Consider the following 23,661-nt stretch of genomic DNA (forward strand, 5'->3'; position numbering starts at 1 on the left):
TGCTGCTGGGCCTCCCTGGTGGCGCAGTGGTTGAGAGTCTGCCTGCCGATGCAGGGGACATGGGTTCGTGCCCCGGTCTGGGAGGATCCCATATGCCGCAGAGCGGCTGGGCCCGTGAGCCATGGCCGCTGAGCCTGCGCGTCCGGAGCCTGTGCTCCGCAACGGGAGAGGCCACAACAGTGAGAGGCCCGCGTACCGCAAAAAAAAAAAAAAAGGGTTGCTGCTACTCAGTTTTCAGAACTTTTCTTATGTCTGCCTTTTCTCAAAAATAACCAGCTCAAAATAATCAATATGCCAAAGAGGCATGTTTTGGAGTGGGATATTCTGTTCATTAATATATGGTCACTAATATATGTCTTCAGTTTTAACAGTATCTTCCTGCTAATTGCTTTAAATATTTTAAGTATTGTTTCATCATCCAGAGTCTCTCACCCCCAAGATCTAACTTGTCATAGCTTCCAAATCCCAGGGAGAGTACCTTATGTAAAATCCACCTATGGAATCAGCTCTCTGATAGAGAAGTGTCAGGTCCTTTCCTGAATCCCTCATGGATTATGGCATCAAAAGTTTCATCACAAGAACCTAAGAACAACATTTCTGTTTCTGTTGTTCTTTCCAACGGGGTTAGCTTTCTGAAGGGCAGGAGCCTTTCTTAGTTATTTATTTTTGTTGCCCTAGTATCTAAGAGAATATTGCATGATATACTAATTTTGTTGAGCCAATTTCCATACTTCACATTTAGTTTATAATAGGCTTCTGAGAAACACTCTACTCTCAGAAGTGTCGCGTGCAATTCACAATGCTGCAGAAGGAAGCAAAGCAATGGCAGCTTGTTTACGTGAGACTTGCTCAAGAAAGAAACATTTCCATGGGATTACAATCAAGCAGGGAAATCTGTCTGCTCCATATCCTGGCATCAATAAAAGGAGAGCACATTGTGTCAGCTGTGGACTTTAAGGGTAGATTGAGTGGTTGTTCTTGAAAATGTTCAGTGATTACCAGTGCATGTTTATTGGGCATCCTTTTAAAATGAACTCCCTTTCTAAGAAAGCGTTTGTCAATAAAAGCCTTGTAGAAATGTAGCACATACATTGACTTCGCCTGGGACCTTGCCTCATTCCTTTTTGCAGGTTTGTATAGAATACAGCTCATGAGATTTTGTAAATGAGGCCCTTAAACCCAAATCCCAGTCACCTCGCTGAGTAAATGAGGAAGAAAGGACAAAGTGTCCAGGATCTGTCTTATTAGGGACGGTAAATCAGGGAATGCTTCTTTGGGAGCACTAGTAGGAGAAAGAGTGTCTTTAAAGTGAAAAAGTCTACATGGGGTGACATTATCAGCTACATTCAGTTGAGTCTTGCTTAGCAAAAGGCTGCTTTGTGCGTCACAATTATTTCAGTCACTCTTAAGAAACAGAGTAGATCAAATTTAGTGAGGACGCTGTCCTCTGTGATGGTGCCTCCCAGGCTATCTTTGAAATGTTTTAAAATTTCCACCTGTCCCTTGAAGGACAGTTTTAGTTAGCTTAAGAACCGGGTAACTATGATCTGAGAAATTATGTGAATTCCCGTGAGTATGTGACTAGTTGACTCTAAATTCTAAGAAATTGAGTTTCCCTATAGACTGAAAAGATATTGAGATTTCCTAGCCTACTCTTTACCACACATTGATTCAAATAATTTGGGCCCCACTTAGAAGAGTCTGATAAGACTTTCACTTTGAACTTTCTAGAATCTTATCTCCATCTGAGATTCCAGCATCTCACTTAGGCTGTGAAAAGGGGAAATTTAAGCTGTTTGTCAAAATCTACCCTGAGGTTGATGTGGTTGAAATGTTTGTTCTCCCTGTGTTAGAGGTTCACCTCTAAAGAGGAACTGGGCATTACATCCTGGAAGGAGGAATGCCTAGACGCTAAATGCTTTTTTAGGAAACACGTGTCCCCATGTGGCCTTTTTCTCCTGCATTCTTAACACTGATTTATCACCATTGCAGCTGCTTAACATCTTAGAGGGGAGTGTTTCATTTTGTCCCCCTTCTTTGTATTCCCTGTTCGAAAATGAGCTCTGTATTTTAAATATTTTAGACCCAGCAGCAGTAAATGTTTTCAGGCTTTGGATAACACCATCACTGCTTGGAGAGGAAGAGTTTTAAAACAGCTGTGATGCCAAGCTTCAAGAAAAAAGGAGAAGGAAAAAAATAACAAAGCATTGTTTGTTAAACTGTCACCAAGCATTGTCACTCAGAATCAGTCTCATTTGTATATGGAAACTCCTATTGCAGGGACTGAAAAAGAAAGCTTAGGATTTTCTAGGAGAGAAAGAGATAATCTTTTTTAGCTAAAGAATAGAAGCATTTAAAATTACTCTCTAGAAAGGTTTGCAGGGAAAATAAATAACTCTAAGAAGAATAGTGTGTCTATTATGGGACTGTTATTAAGATTTCAAAACAGTGAGGGCAACTGTAGCACCCATTTTAAGCAGTGATTGTCATCTAGTGGAGGTTCACTTTTAACCCAGGATTGTTATATTTCAAACTGAGGTCAAGGAAAAGATAGGTTCCTTTGGCATACATCAGAAAAATCAGCCCGCCTTTCCCAAACCTCCTGCTGACAAATGCTGTGCTTTCCTAGTTCAAATCTTGAACAGTTTGTGTGAGTGGGAGATGAAGACAAGACAAAATCTCCTTGCTCCTGGCTCATTTTCCCCATATAGGCAAGGCTCGCACATTCATTTTCTTGGTTCTTTGAAAGCAGAAAATTAAGAAAATATTATGGACGCCATAACCTGGTGGGAAATCACTTGAGTTGAACTCGTCACCCTCTTAATCTGCTTATGATGACAGAGTGCTGATTTATGCATCTAATTACTGAAGTCTAATTATTGCTACAACATTGAAATCAACATGGCACAATAAAATATGCACCACCTTCCCAGAAGTGAGACTTGTTATTCACCTTCTCCTCATGTTGGTGATGATCTTATTTACAGTCTTATTCAAAATGGAACTTTGTCAGAGATTCAAAGTCATCCCTTTCGAGCATCTGAGTTCTTTAGCACATGCCTAAAAGTAACTTTCTGAGGTTGCAGGTAATGAAGTTTGGCTTCACAAGTGGAAATTACTAATTTATTAGTGTTCTTTGAGGTGGAAAATAGGCATGTAGATAAAAGGAAACCCATAGATGCATTCTATAAAGACTTTAGAAAGCACTTTTGAAAATGTTCCACATCGTGGGTTACTAATAAATGTAAAAGCTATATTCCTGGGATGGGGGAGTACTCTTCTTTTTTTTGCAGTATGCGGGCCTCTCCCGCTGCGGAGCACAGGCTCCGGACGTGCAGGTTCAGTGGCCATGGCTCATGGGCCTAGCCGCTCCGCGGCATGTGGGATCTTCCCAGACTGGGGCACGAACCCATGTCCCCTGCATCGGCAGGCGGACTCTCAACCACTGCACCACCAGGGAAGCCCAAGGGGAAGTACTCTTTTATCTCAGAAAGTGAACTGTCTTAAGAAATAAAAATAAAATGCTCAGAATACACATGATCTTTTCTTGTATAGAAAGAGAAACTAGAAGGGGGAAAAATGGGATTTCTTTGGGTCGGTGTTTTGATGGATTATGTTTAACATGCTTGTTGCATGAAATTGAGAAACAGTATGGTTTCCATTGGCAAGATTTACTCCTAAATATTCCGATTCAGTAGGTCAGAGGCATGACCCAAGAATCAATTTTCAAATCCTGACTGACAGTCTTATAATTATAGCTAATTTGCTATATGTCAGGCCTTCTTCTGAAAACTTTACATGAAAGAACTCTATTATTCCTTATAAAAACCTCAGGGGAGAGTTACTATTACTGTATCCCTTTTACAGATTAAAAATATGAGGCATAGAGCAGTTAAATAATTCTCCAAAAACACACAATGAGTGGCACAGATGCAAGTATATGTTTAAAAAAAAGTGTTTTCAGTGATGACCTAGAAGAAGAAAATGGACATTATTGCTGATTGCTTGCTAAAAATGCTGTTTCCTTTTGCAGCTCCTCTCCAAAAGGCTACAAGTATCATGACTTCTATCGAACATGGTAGTTCAGTTATCCAATGGACTCTGTTTTATTCAAGTTTGAGAAAATATTCGTTAGATTTCATTGGTGTTTTGCTTTATTGCTCTTTTGGAATGTGTAGCCCTGTTTTATTAATGATATGAAAGAATATTATGATATGAAAAGCATTAATGATATGAAAGAACAAAATAGCAACAGATCACTGGGGTTTCTTCTCTATTGCTGGCCAGGAATTCCTTCCCGTTTATTTCTCTGCTTTGGGATATCTATGTGGTTTTGTTTTGTTTTGTTTTAAAGATCCAAGCAACTCCCTGGGTTTATGGAGGCTTAATAGTCAGAAATAATGGAGAAAGAAAGGAAAATGTGAATTCATGTTCAAAAGATCACCTAAGAGAGAAGAAATGACAAAATCAGATATTTAATGTAAACAACCAAATGCTGGGGGAGGCTGAGGTCAAGACTGGACAGAGCTGTCTTGATTTTCTCATATGTATCTTATAATCTCCCAGTGGTGGTGGGATGTGAGGGTGTGGAGGCTGAAGGTAGAGCCACAGGATATAATGCATTATTTCAGGGTGACTTCAATCAAGCCAAAAAAGTTTGTGCCACATCCTGCTTGGTGATAACTATGAGTTAACAGAAAGGGCAGACCCTTTCATCTACATAATTTTCATTTATCAATGAATTTATATTGCTGCATAATTATTCATCTTGACTGTCATCTGATTGTCTTTCCCTGCCAATAAGATGGGGAGCTTATAAAGGACAGGGACAGTGACTTTTGCTATTCTGTATTCCCTTTGACAGCTAGCAATGGCCTGGGCATCAAGATTTGAACTGAACTTAATTGGATATATCAATTAAGATTTCAGCTCTTTTCATTTGATTGCCGAAGGTGGATGAAAGAAAATGTAGCCTTATAACGTATCATACACTGATGTTATCTTTATATACACATACTTTCACAAAAGCAAGTCTTGTTCTCAACTATACTTTAGAATCATATCATTGTATCTTTATCAGTTGGGACTAGTACCTGAAAATAATGAGTATTCTTCTTGGAATGGATTTCTCATTAAAATGAAAAAATAAAAACCTAAGACTGATTTAACACAAAAAGTTTGTATCCTAATTTTTTTCATGGAGATCTCAAATTCCATAAAGCACCATAAATACTTTGTAATCTAATGCCTATTAGTCAAAGAAACATGGGCATTGACCCTTGTATAAAATAAGAAAGAAAAAAATTACCTCTTCCTCTTATACATTTGCCAATGTCCCAGAAAAATAAATAATCCGTGAATAGTTCAGCACGATTATATGTTTACAAAGCACAGAGGATTTATTCTAATATATTCCCACCTGGAAAAACCGGGCTTAAGCATCTTCAGCAATCAAAAAGCAACACCGCGTCCTTCCCAATATGTCATGTCACCTTTACAGCAGTCATACTTGCAGGAATGAGACTGGGTGGTGGTAGTAACTGTAAACATTCTGATGTAGAAATTGCAGATGGAGAGCTCGGCTCTGGGGATGGACGTGGAAAGGAGCAGAAAAGAGCCTGGAGAAAAGGCTGTCATATTTGCTCAGAAGAACCGCCAAATCAGAGAGCAGGAAAGATTTCATTGGAGGAGCAACTAATCCTGTCATATTGAAAGAAATTGTAAATGTTCTCTCCAGAAATTGTCCGCCCATTGCAGCTAATCGAACACACTCACGAACACACGCACGCTCTCTTGTTATACCAAAGGTGCCCGGGCGCAGAGACCCGCTCCAGCGAGTGCGCGCGTGCACACATACACACACACACACGGACACGCACACAGAAACACGAACGCACACGCGCGCCAGCCTGAGGGTTGGCCAGAGCCTTGAAACTGCAGATTCCACTAGGAGATCGCCAGAGGAACCGAACTAATTAGTAATTAGTTGCCCCTACACTAATTACTACTTCCCTTACTTCCCCAAGCACTTTGGTGAAGAAATGAATCCCGCCCAGCTCTCCAGTCCAGCCAGTTCTCTGTTCGATCTTGCTCTCCAGACTCAGCTTCTTCGTGAAAGCCAGGTTTGAAACTCATTTTTTGCTTCTCCTTTGGTGTTCTGGTGTGGAGGGCGGGGGCAGTGTCACTTTAACTCCAGTGTACACCGCAAAGGGGTTTCAGACTCGTCAAGCGACTGGGACGGGTGTGGGGTGCGCGACTCTGCTAGCGCGCGCCCGAGTCTCGCAGCTCTGGCCTGAGCCTTCGGGTCCGCTCTCCCCCCGCCTCCCCCGCCCCACCCCTCCGGGTGTCGCGGCACCAGCTAATCTTTTCCTTTTCGCTTGCAAGATCAAGGGAGAAAGCAAGCCGGCGCCTGGCCTCAGACTCTGAGCGCAGCGCAGCTCGCTCCCCGGCCGGTGAGCCCCGAACCCGCGAAGGGCTCCTCTACGCTCCCGCCAGCCCACACCAGGGATATTGCAGCCCGGGGAGGCACCTGGAGCTAATCCGGCGGCAGGTAAGGACAGCGCGCTGCTCAGCTCTCTGCTTGCCAACGCCAGGGACCTTGGCGCCGTGGGGTCCCTCCCAGTTGCCAGGAGCGGGCGCGGAGGGGTCAGGTGTTAGGGAATTGGAGAATTCCTCCACAAGTGCAGATCCTCGAAAGGAAACTTTGGCTTCTGGGGCTTGGAGAACTGAGGGCAGCGATGGCGGGTCTGGAAAGAAGGGGCAAGAGAGGCAGAGCGCGGGACAAGGATGCGATTCCGCGGGTCCCTGAGTCTGGAGGAAGGCGGCAAAGGTAGCCTGGGGGCCGCGCCGGCCGGGACATCGCTCCCTCTCCCAGCCCGCCATTCCCTCCACTGTCACCCGACTCCCTCCTCCTCCCCGACAGGCCGTCAAGGAAAAGACGGGAGAGCTTCGCCCTCTCCTGCCCCTCACGTTCCTTCCAGCCTGGGGTCTGGCCACGTCTCCCAGGCGTTTGGGGTGGAGGCCCAGCTCCTCTGGCTCCATATGGCCCCCTGGTTCCGCCTTCTGAACTGCCCTTTGGGCGCCCGCGCCAAGTCGCTGGAGAGAGGCTTGGTACTGCGGTCCAAGGAGCATGGCCAAGGGGCAGGGGAATAAGAATGAGGAGAGGGTCCCAGGACAGAGGAGGAGGCAGCTTTCTGCAACCAGGTTCATCCCATTTCGGCCCGCACACGAGCTCGGCTGTCCACCTCGACTTGAGGACAGGGTCTCAGCCCGGAGCCCGCGAGGTCCCGGACCGTGCCTGGGCTTCGCCGACAGCCACCTCACAATGGGCTCTGGGCCACCCCGGCGGGGTTCGGGGTCACAGATTGCGAACAGCTGCACCCACAGTGTCCCTCGCAGTCCACACCTGAGGACCCGGGTGATTGCAGGTAACTTGTAGCTCTCGGAACCTGCGAGGTGCGGTCCAAGCCCGCGCAGGGGAGATCGAGCAGAAATTCCACCTGTGCGCTCTGCCCCGCGCCCCTGGGGCGCCCCCCGCGGGGCAGGAGGCTGCATGCCTAGGAGAGCTCTTAAGAGGTCAAGATTCAAGATTCTCCGAAATCCCTGACTCAGAAAGCAGCACACACCCACTGCCCCAGCCTCCTTCCAGCGCCCCCATCACTTTCTCTACCCTCCTGCCCGTCGCCCTCTTGGAGGCTACTTTGAGCCACGAAATCGTCCACAGGAGCGTCTGCCAAGCTCACCAGACCCAGGCCTTGAGACCAATGTTGCCTGTATGGAAATATCTCTGGGGGGTCACTCGGGACGGAGAGGTGGGAGGAGAGCAGAGAAATGGAGGTAAACGCTTAAGGCAAGCAGAGCTGTCCTCTGACATCTCACCCGAGCTTCCCGACCGTGTCCTTAGTCAGTTCACGGCCATGGCATGTCTGTGATGGAGGCCACCAAGGGTTCCAAGTCGGCCAGACCAGGCGCGGCGAGCCCATCCAGAGCACGGCGCCTCCAGGTCCTCAAGCTCCGGAATCCCCTGCATTGACTTTCTAGTTCCCTTTCATCTTTTCTTTTTTTGGTTTGTTTTGCTTTTCGTGCTCTTTTTCTTAGCGCTGGGTGGCAGTGGGTTCGTGTAGTTTGCCTGTCCCCTAGTACACGCAGCCAGCGACACAAACACGCATCTACATGCTGTACGGCACACCCGCCCGCGCTCCGTCACACAGTCCCCAGCTCAACCGCCCCGAGTGCCGGCAGCAATGGCCACCTCCATAGCACGATCCCGGCGGTGGCCTTGGTTCCTCCAAGGGCTGGGCCAGAGGCGAGGGGAGCCAGCCCAGACTGCAGAGAGAAACAGTGGGGCAATCGGAAAGGCCTGGGAAAAACTTGAATTTGGGTTGAGGGTGGGGCGGGGGGAGACACTGAGGGAAAAGGCCCCCAGCGCTCGAGCTCGGCTGCGGCTGCGCAGAGCATTAAGGGACCCGATGCTGAGGCGCCCCAGACCCTCAGCGCCTGCCCACCCTTGGGAGGCAGCCTTTCTCTGGGGAAGTTCAGATGGCCAGGTGCTGGAGTGGACCAGCACCTCACTTCGCTCCAGGCCATTCGAGTTTACCAGTCTTGAGAGGGCTCTGAAAGTGAGGCAGCTCATAAACTCCAGCTGTTCAACCCGGCCTTGTGCCCCAAAGGCCCCCCATTGTATTCTGTTGGCAGTCTGTATATATGTATGCATTTTTGGCAATCTGTATAGCAAGGAGATATATAGAGTACATTTTCCTTGATAAGCAAACAATAAGGATGATGACACACTTAAGAAACTGCAATTAGGGGTGTGTGTGTGATCTTCGGGGTGATAACAACAAGGTCATAATCATAGAAGTAAACCAGTTGATCACAGTAAGAACGGTATTAGGCTGCAGTTCAGAAAGTGGACTTTTGAGACTCTTGGCAAATGGATGGAAGAATTTTGTGCCAACAATGTTGCAGCTTTGCAGGATTTGGCAGCTAAGGATTCAAGAAGTAATAAATTAATGCCATGTGAATTTTTATCGTTATTACTGTTATTAGTAATGTGTGCAGTTGTGGCAGTAGGATAAGCAACTTGTGTTTTACTAGGGTAAACAATTACGCCAATTAAAACTGAAAAGTAAAACTTGACCCTACAAAGGCATGGAAATTCCAACCACCTCAGCTTACTGTTTTAAAACTCTGTGAATGAAATGGGGTGGGAGTGGGGTAAAGTCTGTGGACCCAAAACTTCAGGGTGAGCTTCCTGACAGATGCTTGGTCTTCCTACAAAAGAAAGGTGTGTTTGTTTATGTAAGTGTCTGAGGGTGTCTGGGGGTGGGGGGGATGGAGTGAGAAAATAGGTCGATTTGAATATCCCTATCCTAGTTTAAGTTCAAGAGAACCACAGAACGTGTTTTTAGCTCTCAGCTGACTTCAGGGATGGATGTACAAGAGACTAGCAGTCAAACATTGGTAAAAGTCCCTTTGGAAGGAGTCCCCTCCACCCCGGTCTGTCAGCATAGGGGGCAGAGATTGCTATCTTCACATTTAAAAACCACATTGCTCCAAACATGATCCTGTCCCCTTCTTTGCCCAGATAACCCCCAACATCAGGCACTTGGATATACATTCAGTGGCAGTTTTACAATTCTAATTTCAGGGTAGCCAGCCCCCAGGGCCCAGGGCACCGGAAGAGGGAGGGCAGCGTCAGAGTTTTGAAGAAAACAGCAGACCACAGCCTGCTGGCTCCCAGGGAAGGCAGGGAAGGCATGGCACCCACTTCAGTGGAGGAGGACAGGCAGGCTGATCAGGAGACACATGGCTCTCTGACCCACAGCAGTGAACAAAGTTAAAACAAGTGCAAAAGAGGAAGAAGAGGGGGCAATAGAATAAAGGAATTGAAGAGGGAATGGGTGAAAAAAATGAGGGCAAGAATCTGTGGTCATGCCATTAACAGCCACTATAATAACCTCCATCACCGATGGCAGTTTTTGCAATATGCCTGTGAGAGAATGCCCATGAGTAATGGTCTAAATATGACCACTCAAACCCCACTCTTACTCTTATCTTAATCTTACTTCAGTTTACTCAGTAGGAGTAATGTCAGTCTCCAAGAGACTGACAGAAACATTTTTTTCACACAGTTCCCTTGAGGGACCTGGTTTTCTTCATTTAACCTTATATTTGAGTTACGTTGGCATTTTATGATGCGGACCTGTGTTGTTTTCCTCAGTGGACTCCTCTATATCAAACACTGTCAATATATCCTCCTCATGACTGTTACCACCTGGCTTTCATTCCCTGTCACCTGTCCCCATTTTGTCTACCTTTGGTTCATTGAGCAGACGTTGGGACTGCTTTCCTGAGAAGGTGTCAGAGCAAGTGTACTGACTGCATACCCCAAAGTTCAGCTTGGTCACATGGCAGTAGTGGTGGTGATAGTGTGTGTTTTGTGTGGGACACAGAAAGCAGGTCGTTTTCCTTGGAAATGCGTTTTCATAGAGTGTGTTCTAAGTCCCTGAAAGTGTCCTAAGCACCTCACACATGTTATATCATCTATTCTGTCAGGGCTTTATCCCCAGTGTTTAAGATAGGGTCTGGCACATCCTAGGAGTTTATTAAATATTTGTTGAATGAGTGAATAGATGAATCAGTTTTCTCATTTTCTCATTGCAACAATCCTATGAAGTAGATGTTATTGTCCCCATTTTACAGAAGAGGAAACCAGCATTCAGAGGGGTCAGGTAATGGCCCGAGATTACACAGCTAGTAAGTCGCAGCCCCTGGATTCAAACATAAGCGTGTTGGACTCCAGTCTTTGTCTTATATTGTGCTGATGAATATTGTATTGCACATTTTCCGCTATGTTTGGGGAAATCACAGCTGTGGTATTCAGAGTTCAACAACGTTCTCCCCATTCTTTTAGTTCAACTCCGCATATTCTTGTTGTGTCCCGTAAACCCTAAGCAAGAAAGATTCATCGCCAACTAGATTCTTAGTTGGCACAAACTGCTTGTTCTGATTAATCAGTGACTGCCTGTGGTAGAGGGAAACAGGGACAATGAAATCACCTGATGTTTTGGCTGATGCTATTTTCACCTATAGCGACACTGAGATTTTCTTTTGTCTGGTGCTAAAGGATGAAAGAGAGTTTTGATATTATCCGTGTTAAGCGTTGAAGTGGATGAAGAGGTTTTCCCACTGTGATGCAGCTAACCAAGGACTGCCTCAGAATACACACATCCCAACTTTCCATCTAGCTGTCTCTCCAAATGAGTTCCTCTTTCTTTGTATTAAGGTTGCTGGTGCTTAAGGTTCTGAGTTTGAATGGCAACTTCTGATTTTAGTTAGAGTTGATCATCCACCTTTGCTTTGAAAGGCATGAGTGACTCTGTGAGCCTGCAATTAGCAAAGTCTGAGGCACGTTCTGCCTGGTTTGCCTCCTTCTACACTTGATATATTCTTGTCTGACTTTATTTCATTTCCCTTTTTCTGCACACATGTTCAAGCTCCTTCTTTTATACTGTGACCTAAATATACAATCATCTTAACTGGTGCTGTTACCATGGTAATGTTTCATGGTAGATAAGGTACACCCTAAAAAATCAGTCTCTTTATTAGCAGTGGCATTCCTTCTTTGTTTTTCCCCCTCTCCCAAATCCAGGCATTCACTGAATGGCGCCCTCTGGTGTTCGGTAACAGGAAGCACACTACTGTGGAGAGGGCAAGAACATCATTTTTTTAAACTTTGAATTTCAATTTCAATGATAATTTGAGGTAGACAAAAGCAAGAAAGACTCTGAATTAGTATGTTTTTAAGAAAAGAGATTAGTAGGAAACATTCATTGCCGGTGCATATTAAGTGCTGTTTGCTGTGTAGAATTCTAAAAAATTATGGGAAATGGGGGATATTTATACCCTTCTGTGTTTAACATTATTGTGAAAATATTTCTATGGGAAACAAAGAGTTTTGTTGTGGGAGATATTGAGATATCTCTGGAAGAAGAAGCTAGTGGAATGTTTTCTGTGTTTAAGTCTTTAAATTTCAAAATGGAAGGGTTCTATCTTTAGAATGGGAACATTGGGTTTTTTTTTTAACTTTTTATTTTATATTGCAGTATAGCCAATTAACAATGTTGTGATAGTTTCAGGTGCACAGCAAAGCAACTCAGCCATACATATACATGTATCCATTCTCCACATTTGTTCTTGCTGGATAAGATATATAATAGTGATAATGATGATGATAATAATTTGTATGTATAATTTGTTGTTTTGTTATGTGAGAAACTTAGAAGTTTTGCTCTATATTATTGTGTGAATACCAATCTGCATATTATTATTACTCACAAATTAGAAGTGAGGTTGATATGCTCTAAACATGTCTTCTTTCTTCCTCACGCCAGTTCTACTGTCATCATCTAATGGTGTCATCAAGTCAAACCTATCCCTGAGACTTGTCTGGAATTCATCCCCTCCTCTCCATCCACACATCTTTTTTAGATCTTTAGCATCTCTCACTTGAACTACCACCAGAGCCTTGTGTTTCTATGGTCTCCCACCTCCAGTCTTACCCTAGTACAATCTATGCCTCACACTGCCAGAATAACCTTTCTAAAATGCAAATCTGAACATGTTATTCTCTTGTTAAAAATTCTTTATTGTTTCTCAGCTGTCTAGGATAAATTCTAAAGTCAAACCCACATGAAATCTTCCATAACTGATCAAAGCCTTTATGCCAAGCCCTATATGTTAGCCATTTCTCCATTCCCCCCACACAAGGAGATAATACATACAAACAGCTTAGCATAATGGCTGTCCCAGAGTAAATGCAAAATAAATATTGGTCAATATGCTCTTTATTTTTCTCTTTATTCTTCTCCTCTTCTTCTTCCTCCTTCTCTTCATCTAATTTATTATTAGTATAATACTAATAAGCAATGATAAATATCACACTTATACTAGTCATCCCCCAAACAAATAATAATTGGTAAGAAAAGCTATGGTGTGGCAGATATTTTGCTAAATATTTAACATCCTATAATCTCATTTAATTTCCCACAGTCAGGTACACTGCATGACATAGTCTGTGTATTCATTATGTGTTTGTTACGTTGATATGTGTAGTCAGTATAATAATAATGACATTTGGGGCATTTAATAGTCCCAGCCAGGTTCCTTGGAAGGTGAAAACTAGGGTTTTTCACTTTAAAGAGCTCTCTGGGATTGGCAGAGTTGTTTTCTTGGATATTAAGATGAACTATTTACAAAAAGGTTAACCTGTAAGACTGCTAGGCAAGTTGAACGATTTTTACCTGGTGCTGGTAATGGGGCACCAACTGGAACTTGTTAGGGATGCTGATGATATCTAAGATGAGAACAGAGGCCATATTTGTATAAATGACAGCAATATACATTTCAAGTGTGTTAGAAACAGAGCTTTATTAATACAGAGCTTTATTTTTCCCCAGTGTTTTGTATAGATACTAGGTAACCCTAAAAATATGCCTCGTTCCCCATTCCATTTTATTGTATCACGCAAGTTATAGGCATCTCCATAGGTCAAATACTAAAGTCAAATTTTCAGACCATGGCTAATGTGCAACGAAAGCAGAACTAAAGATCCGTGTTTTTAAGATCAGTGAAAATAAACAGCCAATCATGTGGTAGCAGGGCAGTATTTTGATGTTATCTGTGTTTACGGGGTTCAGAAAAGCAGAACTTCTTTTTTCGGAAACTGAGGACCCTATACACCCTTGAATGTTGATCTCATGGCAGGACTGGATCTACATTTTCAGCAGTCAACATTCATAGTCATCAGGTATAGTGTTTTAAATTACCAGATTCTGAATTATTTGAATCACTATTTAAAAGTCTTCTAAGAAGTCTTTTAAAAGAGGTTTATTCACAGGTTGAGTCCTTGAAATACTCTATTCTTCTTGCAAAGATTTTGAGTCAGCAGATTTGGGCTCAGACACAGAAATCTGTGTCTGATGTTTAGCACTTCACGTGATACTGAGGTGGATAATCACAGGACCACATTTTAAATAATACCAGATTGAAGAATTGGCATCTAAAGGGCATTGGAGAGGAATGAAGATTAGATGTTCAACCCATGTTGCTGCCAGTATCATCAGATGAGTTTTCCACCTTGTGTGGGCCATTGAGACTGAGAGCTTAGCTGTGGCCAGAGACTATCTGATTTTTCAGTTACATTTGATGAGTCACAATTCAGGAGAACATCCATAGATAAAGATACTTCTGTTCCATGTCATGTGACACTGCTACCTATTTGTTTAGATGGGGTACAGTCCCATATGCATACCTTATGTCCTTAGAGTTAAAACAGTCCTGGCTATTTAAGAAATAAGCCCTTGATGTCTTTCCTCTGCCTTGTTTCATTTTCCCTGTCCATAATCCCTCTTTCTCTCTGACACCTTCTTGGGAAGATATCTTCATGGTTCCAAAGCTCCTCTGTGTACTCTCCTATCTGGTGTTCTGTCTAGGTTTTCATTACTAATCTAGCTGGACCAAGCACCAGACCCTCTTCCTCTTCCTGTCTCCCAGCTCTAGTGGAGGAGAGTGGGGGAATTGTCATAAATGTTAATGAGGATACATTTCACTGTTACTATTGCAAAATGTTGGTTCGCTGTGATGATCCCCAATAACAGGCTGATATAACACGTCTTCTAGGAAGAGGAAAGATGATGATTTTTCCTGATGTTATTGCTCACCCTTGGTCACGAAAATGTCTTCCACTTTAGTAAAACAAAGAAGCTTTCCCTTACCTCACCAACTATGCCAAGCCAGTAAACAAGATGAAATAATATAGGAAGATAAGCCTATTATTTCTTGTTTATTTAATTAACTACTAAGGAGCTCTTAAAAGTAGTGAAATGGGGAGCTAAAGAATTACCTAAAGGCTAATTTTTCCTACTCTTTATAAAAGCTAAGCATGGAGTAACTTGATTGGTAAGGGAAGAACATAAATTTCATACAATTTCGTATTGTTGAACGTGATAAAGATTTTCTAATACTCTATGCCCCCCTCTGCCCTGCTACCATATAACCAGCATGAAAATAGGAAATGATAGGAAAACTCTACTTAATTGTGTTCTTTGGAGAGCATCAGGACATTTGGTTTCATTTTAGGGAGAAGATAAAGAGCAGCCCCAAGGCCACAGTGTTTCCCAGATCTGCCTGCTGTTTTCTTGCTTCATCGTCGAAATTACTTTGCTATCAGATTTTATCAGTGGTGTGGGCAGTTATGTCTTCACATGTAAGCCGAAATATTACAGACTTATTTTCTCCCTTTATACTGTGTGCTGGGAGTACTGAAGGCAGGGAGAGCTGTGGATGATGTAGGTTTAACTTCTGTTGTCTCTGGCTGATGGGTGTCATTCAAGGAGTCAAAGTTTTGTGTTTGTTTTGAAGTGAGCACGACGGGATATTTTTCATGATTGAAGGTTTCCATGTTAGGGAAAATTTCAGAATTTTGGATGAGATACTCTTCTTTGACAATACCAATGACAATTAAAAACAATGAAATCATAGCCATTCTTTCTTGCGTGTCTACCAAATTTTAGGCCCTGTGCCATTTCTTTACATATACTATTCCTATACCTCACACCAATCTGACGTGGTAGATGGTTGTTTTTTCTTTCTAAGTGAAGAAATTGTTGCCTGTGGACACTAAATAGCTTGTTTAGGTCTAAGAGTGAGTTCATTGCTTTGGGCATCAGTCTCACATCTAAAGTCAAAGATAAGTTTTAAAATTTTGTTTTTTGGGGTTTTTCTGTTTTGTTTTACTACCAGAAGCAGTTTCTTCAAAAGAATATCCCATTATGTTATTTGGCATCCAACTTTGATAAAGCCAAGGAAAAAGAGAGAGGGGAAAAAAAGAAATGGAAGCATATCACACTCTGAGTTCAGAAAATGGAATCATGAAAACAGAGTTTATATTGGAGGAATCAGTCTCAGGTAGATTTAGAGTCTGTCTTGGCCACTCACCTCCTGGCTTAGTCTGATAATAGTCTTCAAGTTTGAAGGTGCTTTTTCCTTCATAGTCCCCTGGGAGCTCTTTCTAGGCACAGAGGGGAAAAGAGTCTCAATAAGGCTTCCAGGTATGGAATTGCTAAGGCATAAAATATGATTTCATGAGTATAAAATGTATATATGTTGGAACATTTTTGTTGAATATGAAAGCACTATGTGTTGTTAAAATATTATTTGATCTTCTTCTGTTTCCTGTTGTGGTATCTATTCCCTTCCTCTACAAAACAATTGCTATGACTTAACATTAACCTCTGCATTGAGGACATAAAACAAAAGGCCAAAGGAGCTAGTTACTCTGAGGGATGAACCATCAGTGGATTAATTCTGTTCCTGTTTACGTGTCCACTGTCAATTCTAACTATTTGTTTGTATGTCCCAAGTCTCCGAGAATCATTAGTGTCTATTGGTAAATGATAATACAAGCTAATTTTTTACAATTAATTGAAATTTCACACTCTTACATTTCAATATCAGTCAATATTTTTACATACTGACACTTTTAATCAAGGATTATCTTTCACAAGGGAGCAGCAACTGGGCCCTAATTAATTAAAGTGATAACTGTTCTTCTCCCTCACAGTTACATAACACATTCTTCAAGAAATTCACATCCTTAGCATTCCTCTTTAAACTTCTCTTATTTAAAAGGAGATTCCTTGGCTTCTGTCTCTGTAAGAATTTACTAAAAATTTACATGACTTTTATTTTCAAGGAGTGATATAGAAAAGAGGTCATATTTATTCTCCAGCAAGTTTCCATATTCAAACAAAATAAAATGACATCTTTCTATCACATAAGTGTTCAGATTGAATCCCAGGAGTCATTTTCCTGGAAGAAACAGGTTGGCAAACGTCTCCCCTTTGATGTTCACTAGCTTATTTTAGCTTCTTTATCGCAATGCGAGTTCCCATGATCCGTTCCTCTTGGACCTTTCTTCGGTTTCTCAATCCTCAGCTACATAATTGCTCCTGCCTCTCTGCAGCTTTTTCAGTGCACAAGGTTTGTTATATTTTTCCCTCTGATTTAGTCCCATTATTTTAGTAGATATTGAATCTAGAGTGCAGGCTATAATTGGTAGCCCTGGTCTCTTCTCCTTTAATAGGTACTGCTCCAATTCCTATATTTTGGCACCTCTTGGCGTGAGATGCACTTTTAGAAAAAATTGATGGTGACTGTAGATCCATTAGCTGATTTCCCTAATACTTAGGAATTGCAGATCATTGAAATCACTGTGCCATATACCGGTCAGATTTTCTAAACGTCGTTATCCCTGTTTGCTTCATTTAATTAAATTAGTGTGACTTATTCATTCCACTTGCAGCAAATATTTGACTACTTTTAAAAATTACTTTTTTCTCCCAAACTCCCATGTGCTCTTATTTTAATATTTCAGTATAATTGAATATGAAATGATATCAATAGATCAGTTATCTAAAATTCAAACTGATTTTTTATTACTCTGTATAATTATTGAAAGATTACTTGCTGCTCTAGGTTTGTTTGTTTTTTGTTTTTGTTTTTTAAGAGCAGTTTTAGGTTCACAGCAAAACTGAGTAGAAAGTACGGTGAATTCCCATATACCCCCTGCCCCATACACTGACAGCTTCCCTCACAATCAACATCAGGCACTAGAGAGGTACATTTGTTATAATGAATGCACTGACATTGACACATCATAGTTACCTGAAGTTCCTAGTTTACAGTAGGGTTCACTCTTGCTATTGTATGTTCTAAGGATTTTGACAAATGTATAATAACATGTATCTACCATTATAGTGTCATAAAGAGTATTTTCATTGCCCTAAAAAATCCACTGTGTTCCCCCTATTTATACCGCTCTCTCTCCTAATCTTTGGCAACCACTGATCCTTTTACTGTCTCCATAGTTTTGCCTTTTCCAGAATGTCATTTAGTTGGAGTCCTATAGTGTGTAGCCTCTTCAGATTGGCTTCTTTAACTTAGTAGTATGCATTTAAGTTTCCTTCATGTCTTTTCTTAGTTTGATGGCTCATTTCTTTTTAGGGCTGAATAACATTCCATTGCATTAGCTTTGCTTTGGTATTTTCATTAAATCAGTAAATATTTTCTCTTGTTCCTTGAAGATAAATTTTAGCTATGCATTAGAGAAAATTTTTTTTCATTTCATTATATATATTATATTGTTTTACTCTTGTATTTGATTTTTCCTAATCTTACATTTCCATGTTTTAAAATTCTTGGATTTTTCAATAATAGCCACAGAACTCATGCTCTGAATATCTTAATTCTATCTTCTTCTTCTTCCTTTAACCCATCCAATCTCTATTTCAGAACTTAGGGAGAAAAGAGCATCATTACTTGCCATCTTGTGGTTTTTATTTAACTATTTTTATTCCCCACTGTTATATTTTTCACAAGGTTTTTTTTGTACTTCAGGCAACAAAAATCTTTCACCTCTCTGTTGAAAGACTTAAATGGTTTGTTTATCCAGTGTAGGCAACTCTTCGGCTCCTTTGAGTCTGTAAATATGAGAAGAGGGAAGAAAGGACATCACAGAGCTGTTTCTTTTCCATTTCTCTTTCCCAGTTGATCTTCTAAGCCTCAGCAGTCTCGCTCATGAAGAAGCTAAGAAAAAAACCCGAGAACTTACCCAAGATACTTTTACTGACCCTTAATGGAGCATAAACTTGATTTGTTTTACCAGTAGCAGTCAGCGCATTCTTAATTTATTTGAAAAGTAAGACAAGTCCTAAGAGGCCTTTTAACTTTGACTTTTAACATCTTTGCTTGGGAACACTCTTTGACTTGAACATGTACCTTCTATTCAACTCCTTTACACAATGAATGAAGTTGTCATTGATATTCTCTGGTTTCATTAGAAGAGACAGCCTCCATAAAGGCAGGATTTGTATTTTGTTGTTTTTAAAGTTTTTCTTCTCATGACTGAATCTTATGACTGGCTCTGTGCTTGGCACATAGCAGAACTTAATATATATATATATATATATATATATATTTTTGCAGTATGCGGGCCTCTCACTGTTGTGGCCTCCCCCATTGCGGAGCACAGGCTCCAGACGTGCAGGCTCAGTGGCCATGGCTCATGGGCCCAGCCGCTCCGCGGCATGTGAGATCTTTCCGGACTGGGGCACGAACCCGTGTCCCCTGCATCAGCAGGCGTCCTCAACCACTGCGCCACCAGGGAAGCCCAATCAGTATTTTTAATGATGATTTTATGCCATTAGTCTACTAAACATCCAAACTTTCTTACTACCCTAATCTTCCAAAACTATGTTGAATAATAGTGGTGAGAGTGGGCAACCTTGTCTTGTGCCTGATCTTAGTGGAAATAATTTCAGTTTTTCACCATTGAGAACAATGGTGGCTGTGGGTGTGTCATATATGGCCTTTATTATGTTGAGGTAAGTTCCCTCTGTGCCTACTTTCTGGAGGATTTTTATCATAAAAGGTTTTTGCTTTTGTTTGTTGGAAGATTTTTAATCACAGTTTCAATTTCAGTGCTTGTGATTGGTCTGTTTATATTTTCTATGTCTTCCTGGTTCAGTCTCAGAAGGTTGTGCTTTCTTAAGAATTTGTCCATTTCTTCCAGGTTGTCCATTTTACTGGCATATAGTTGCTTGTAGTAATCTCTCATGATCCTTTGTATTTCTGCAGTGTCAGTTGTTACTTCTCTTTTTTCATTTCTAATTCTATTGATCTGAGTCTTCTCCCTTCTTTTCTGGATGAGTCTGGCTAATGGTTTATCAATTTTATTTATCTTCTCAAAGAACCAGCTTTCAGTTTTATTGATCTTTGCTATCATTTCCTTCATTTCTTTTTCACTTATTTCTGATCTGATCTTTATGATTTCTTTCCTTCTGCTAACTTTGGTTTTTTTTTATTCTTCTTTCTCTAATTGCTTTAGGTGTAAGGTTAGGTTGTATATTTTAGATGTTTCTTCTTTCTTGAGGTAAGATTGTATTGCTATAAACTTCCCTCTTAGAACTGCTTTTGCTGCATCCTATAGGTTTTGGGTCATCGTGTTTTCACTGTCACTTGTTTCTAGGTATTTTTTGATTTCCTCTTTGATTTCTTCAGTGATCTCTTGGTTATCAAGTACTGTATTGTTTAGCCTCCATGTATTTGTATTTTTTACAGATTTTTTCCTGTAATTGATATCTGGTCTTATATCTAGTCTTTTTCTGTAATTGATACCTAGTCCTATATCTACTCTTTTTCTTATCGGAAAAGATACTTGATATGATTTCAATTTTCTTAAATTTACCAAGGCTTCATTTGTGACCCAAGATATGATCTATCCTGGGGAATGTTCCATGGGCACTTGAGAAGAAAGTGTATTGTTGTTTTTGGATGGAATGTCCTATAAATATCAATTAAGTCCATCTTGTTTAATGTATCATTGAAAGCTTGTGTTTCCTTATTTACTTTCATTTTGGATGCTCTGTCCATTGGTGAAAGTGGGGTGTTAAAGTCCCCTACTATGATTGTGTTACTGTCGATTTCCCCTTTTATAGCTGCTAGCATTTGCCTTATGTATTGAGGTGCTCCTATATTGGGGGCATAAATATTTACAATTGTTATATCTTCTTGGATTGATCCCTTGAACATTATGTAGTGTCCTTCTCTGTCTCCTGTAATAGTCTTTATTTTAAAGTCTATTTTGTCTGATATGAGAATTGCTACTCCAGCTTTCTTTTGATTTCCATTTACGTAGAATATCTTTTTCCATCCCCTCACTTTCAGTCTGTATGTGCCCCTAGGTCTGAAGGGGGTCTCTTGTAGACAGCATATATACAGATCTTGTTTTTGTATCCATTCAGCCAGTCTGTGTCTTTTGGTTGGAGCATTTAATCCATTTACATTTAAGGTAATTATCAATATGTATGTTCCTATTACCATTTTCTTAATTGTTTTGCATTTGGTATTGTAGGTCTTTTCCTTCTCTGTGTTTCCTGCCTAGAGAAGTTCCTTTAGCATTTGTTGTAGAGCTGGTTTTGTGGTGCTGTATTCTCTTAGATTTTGTTTGTCCGTAAAGGTTTTAATTTCTCTGTCGAATCTGAATGAGATACTTGCTGGGTAGCGTAAACTTGGTTGTAGGTTTTTCCTTTTCATCACCTTAAATTTGTCCTGCCACTCCCTTCTGGCTTGCAGAGTTTCTGCTGAAAGATCAGCTGTTAACCTTATGGGGATTCCCTTGTATGTTATTTGTTGTTTTTCCCTTGCTGCTTTTAATATATTTCTTTGTATTTAAGTTTTGATAGTTTGATTAATATGTGTCTTGGCGTGTTTCTCCTTGGATTTATCCTGTATGGGACTTTCTGTGCTTCCTGGACTTGAGAGACTATATCCTTTCCTATATTAGGGAAGTTTTCAACTATAATCTTGTCAAGTGTTTTCTCAGTCCCTTTCTTTTTCTCTTCTTCTTCTGGGACCCCTATAATTTGAATGTTGGTGCATTTAATGTTGTCCCAGAGGTCTCTGAGAGTGTCCTCAATTCTTTTCATTCTTTTTTTCTTTATTCTGCTCTCAGTAGTTCTTTCCACTATTTTATCTTACAGGTCACTTATCCATTCTTCTGCCTCAGTTATTCTGGTCTTGATTCCTGCTAAAGAATTTTTAATTTCATTTATTGTGTTGTTCATCATTGTTTATTTGCTCTTTAGTTCTTCTAGGTCCTTGTTCAATGTTTCTTGTATTTTCTCCATTCTATTTCCAAGATTTTGGATCATCTTTACTCTCATTACTCTGAATTCTTTTTCAGGTAGACTGTCTATTTCCTCTTCTGGTGGGTTTTTACCTTGCTCCTGCATCTGCTGTGTGTTTCTCTGTCTTCTCATTTTGCTTAACTTACTGTGTTTTGGGTTTCCTTTTTGCAGGCTGCAGGTTCATAGTTCCCGTTGTTTTTGGTGCCTGCCCCCAGTGCCTAAGGTTGGTTCAGTGGGTTGTGTAGGCTTCCTGGTGGTGGGGACTAGTGCCTGTGTTCTGGGGGATGAGGCTGGATCTTGATCTTGTCTTTCTGGTGGGCAGAACCACGTCTGGGTGTGTGTTTTGGAGTGTCTGTGATCTTATTACGATTTTAGGCAGCCTCTCTGCTAATGCGTGGGGTTGTATTCCTGTCTTGCTAGTTGTTTGGCATAGGGTGTCCAGCACTGTGGCTTGCTGGTCGTTGAGTGGAGCTGGGTCTTAGCGTCGAGATGGAGATCTCTGGGAGAGCTTTCGCTGTTTGATATTATGTGGAGCTAGGAGGTCTCTGGTGGACCAATGTCCTGAACTTGGCTCTCCCACCTCAGAGGCACAGGCCTGACACCCGGCCGGAGTACCAAGACCCTGTCAGCCACATGGCTCAGAAGAAAATGGAGAAAAAAAGAAAGAAAGGAAGAAAAAAATTAAATAAGGTAAAATAAAATAACATAACAAAGTTATTAAAATAAAAAAATTATTAAAAATAAAATACATTAAGAAATAATTATAAAATGAAAGAAAGAAAGAAGAGGGTAACCAAACTGAAAAACAAACCCACTAATTGTAACAAGTGCTAAAAACTATACTAAAAAAAATATGGATAGACAGAACCTTAGGACAAATGGTAAAAGCTAAGCTATACAGGCAAAATCACACAAAGAAGCATACACATACACACTCACAAATGACAAAAAGGAAAAAATATATATATCCAGGTATATTGGAAGTTTCTTGCCTTTTGGGAAGTCTGAGGTCTTCTTCCAGCATTCAGTAGGTGTTCTGTAGGAGCTGTTCCACATGTGGATATATTTCTGATATATTTGTGGGAGGAAGGTGATCTCCACATCTTACTCCTCCGCCATCTTGAAGGTCTCCTTTTGCCTTATATGCCAAGCATCCTGCTGAGTATTAAACATGTGTTATGTCGTCTTTCATATAATCAGCCCAACTGCCAGAATCCTCCTTTACACTTAATCATCTGTCCCTCCAAGTATGGCACAGCGTGGCAACTCTCTGCCCCATTGGGAGGACGAGTCAACAGCGGGTGTATGGGAAAAGTGACACAATTAGGCCGACCCCCTCCCCACCAGCCACCCACGCAGCCCAGGGCTGGCCGGGCCCTCTCATTGGTGTGGGCTGGGGCTGGGGCTGCAGTCTCCCTGGCACGTGCGCACGCACACACCTGTCACGCCTGTGGCCGGGTGGCCCACAGACAGGGCATGAGCACTTTTCAGCATCGTGGTGGCTGCGCAGTTGCTGGGCCTCCTTCTAAGGCTGCTGCTGCCATCCACACCCACCCCGCCCCCCGAGCTGGATGATGGAGTCTTGAAAAAAGCTACATGAACTTTTAAAGGGACACATCTTGATTGTTATTATGTGTAGAGTATGTTGAAACAAATTTTAGCTAGCACAGATCACATATGATTTAAATACACCATTTTTTTTCACACTAGGATGGACTTACAGTACCACTGACTCTTTTTGCTTGACTCCATGTACAAGATATATGACCAAAGATGGAGAATCATTTACATCATGAAATGGAGTACCATTCTGTATACCTTGCCATACTGTATAGCCTTGGTCTTATGCATAGAATTGGAGTATGCATTTATTTGTTCTTTTATTCATTTATTCAACAAATAATTACTTAAC

Source organism: Mesoplodon densirostris, chromosome 9, assembly GCF_025265405.1.
Source record: "Mesoplodon densirostris isolate mMesDen1 chromosome 9, mMesDen1 primary haplotype, whole genome shotgun sequence".
NCBI classification, from domain to species: domain Eukaryota; kingdom Metazoa; phylum Chordata; class Mammalia; order Artiodactyla; family Ziphiidae; genus Mesoplodon; species Mesoplodon densirostris.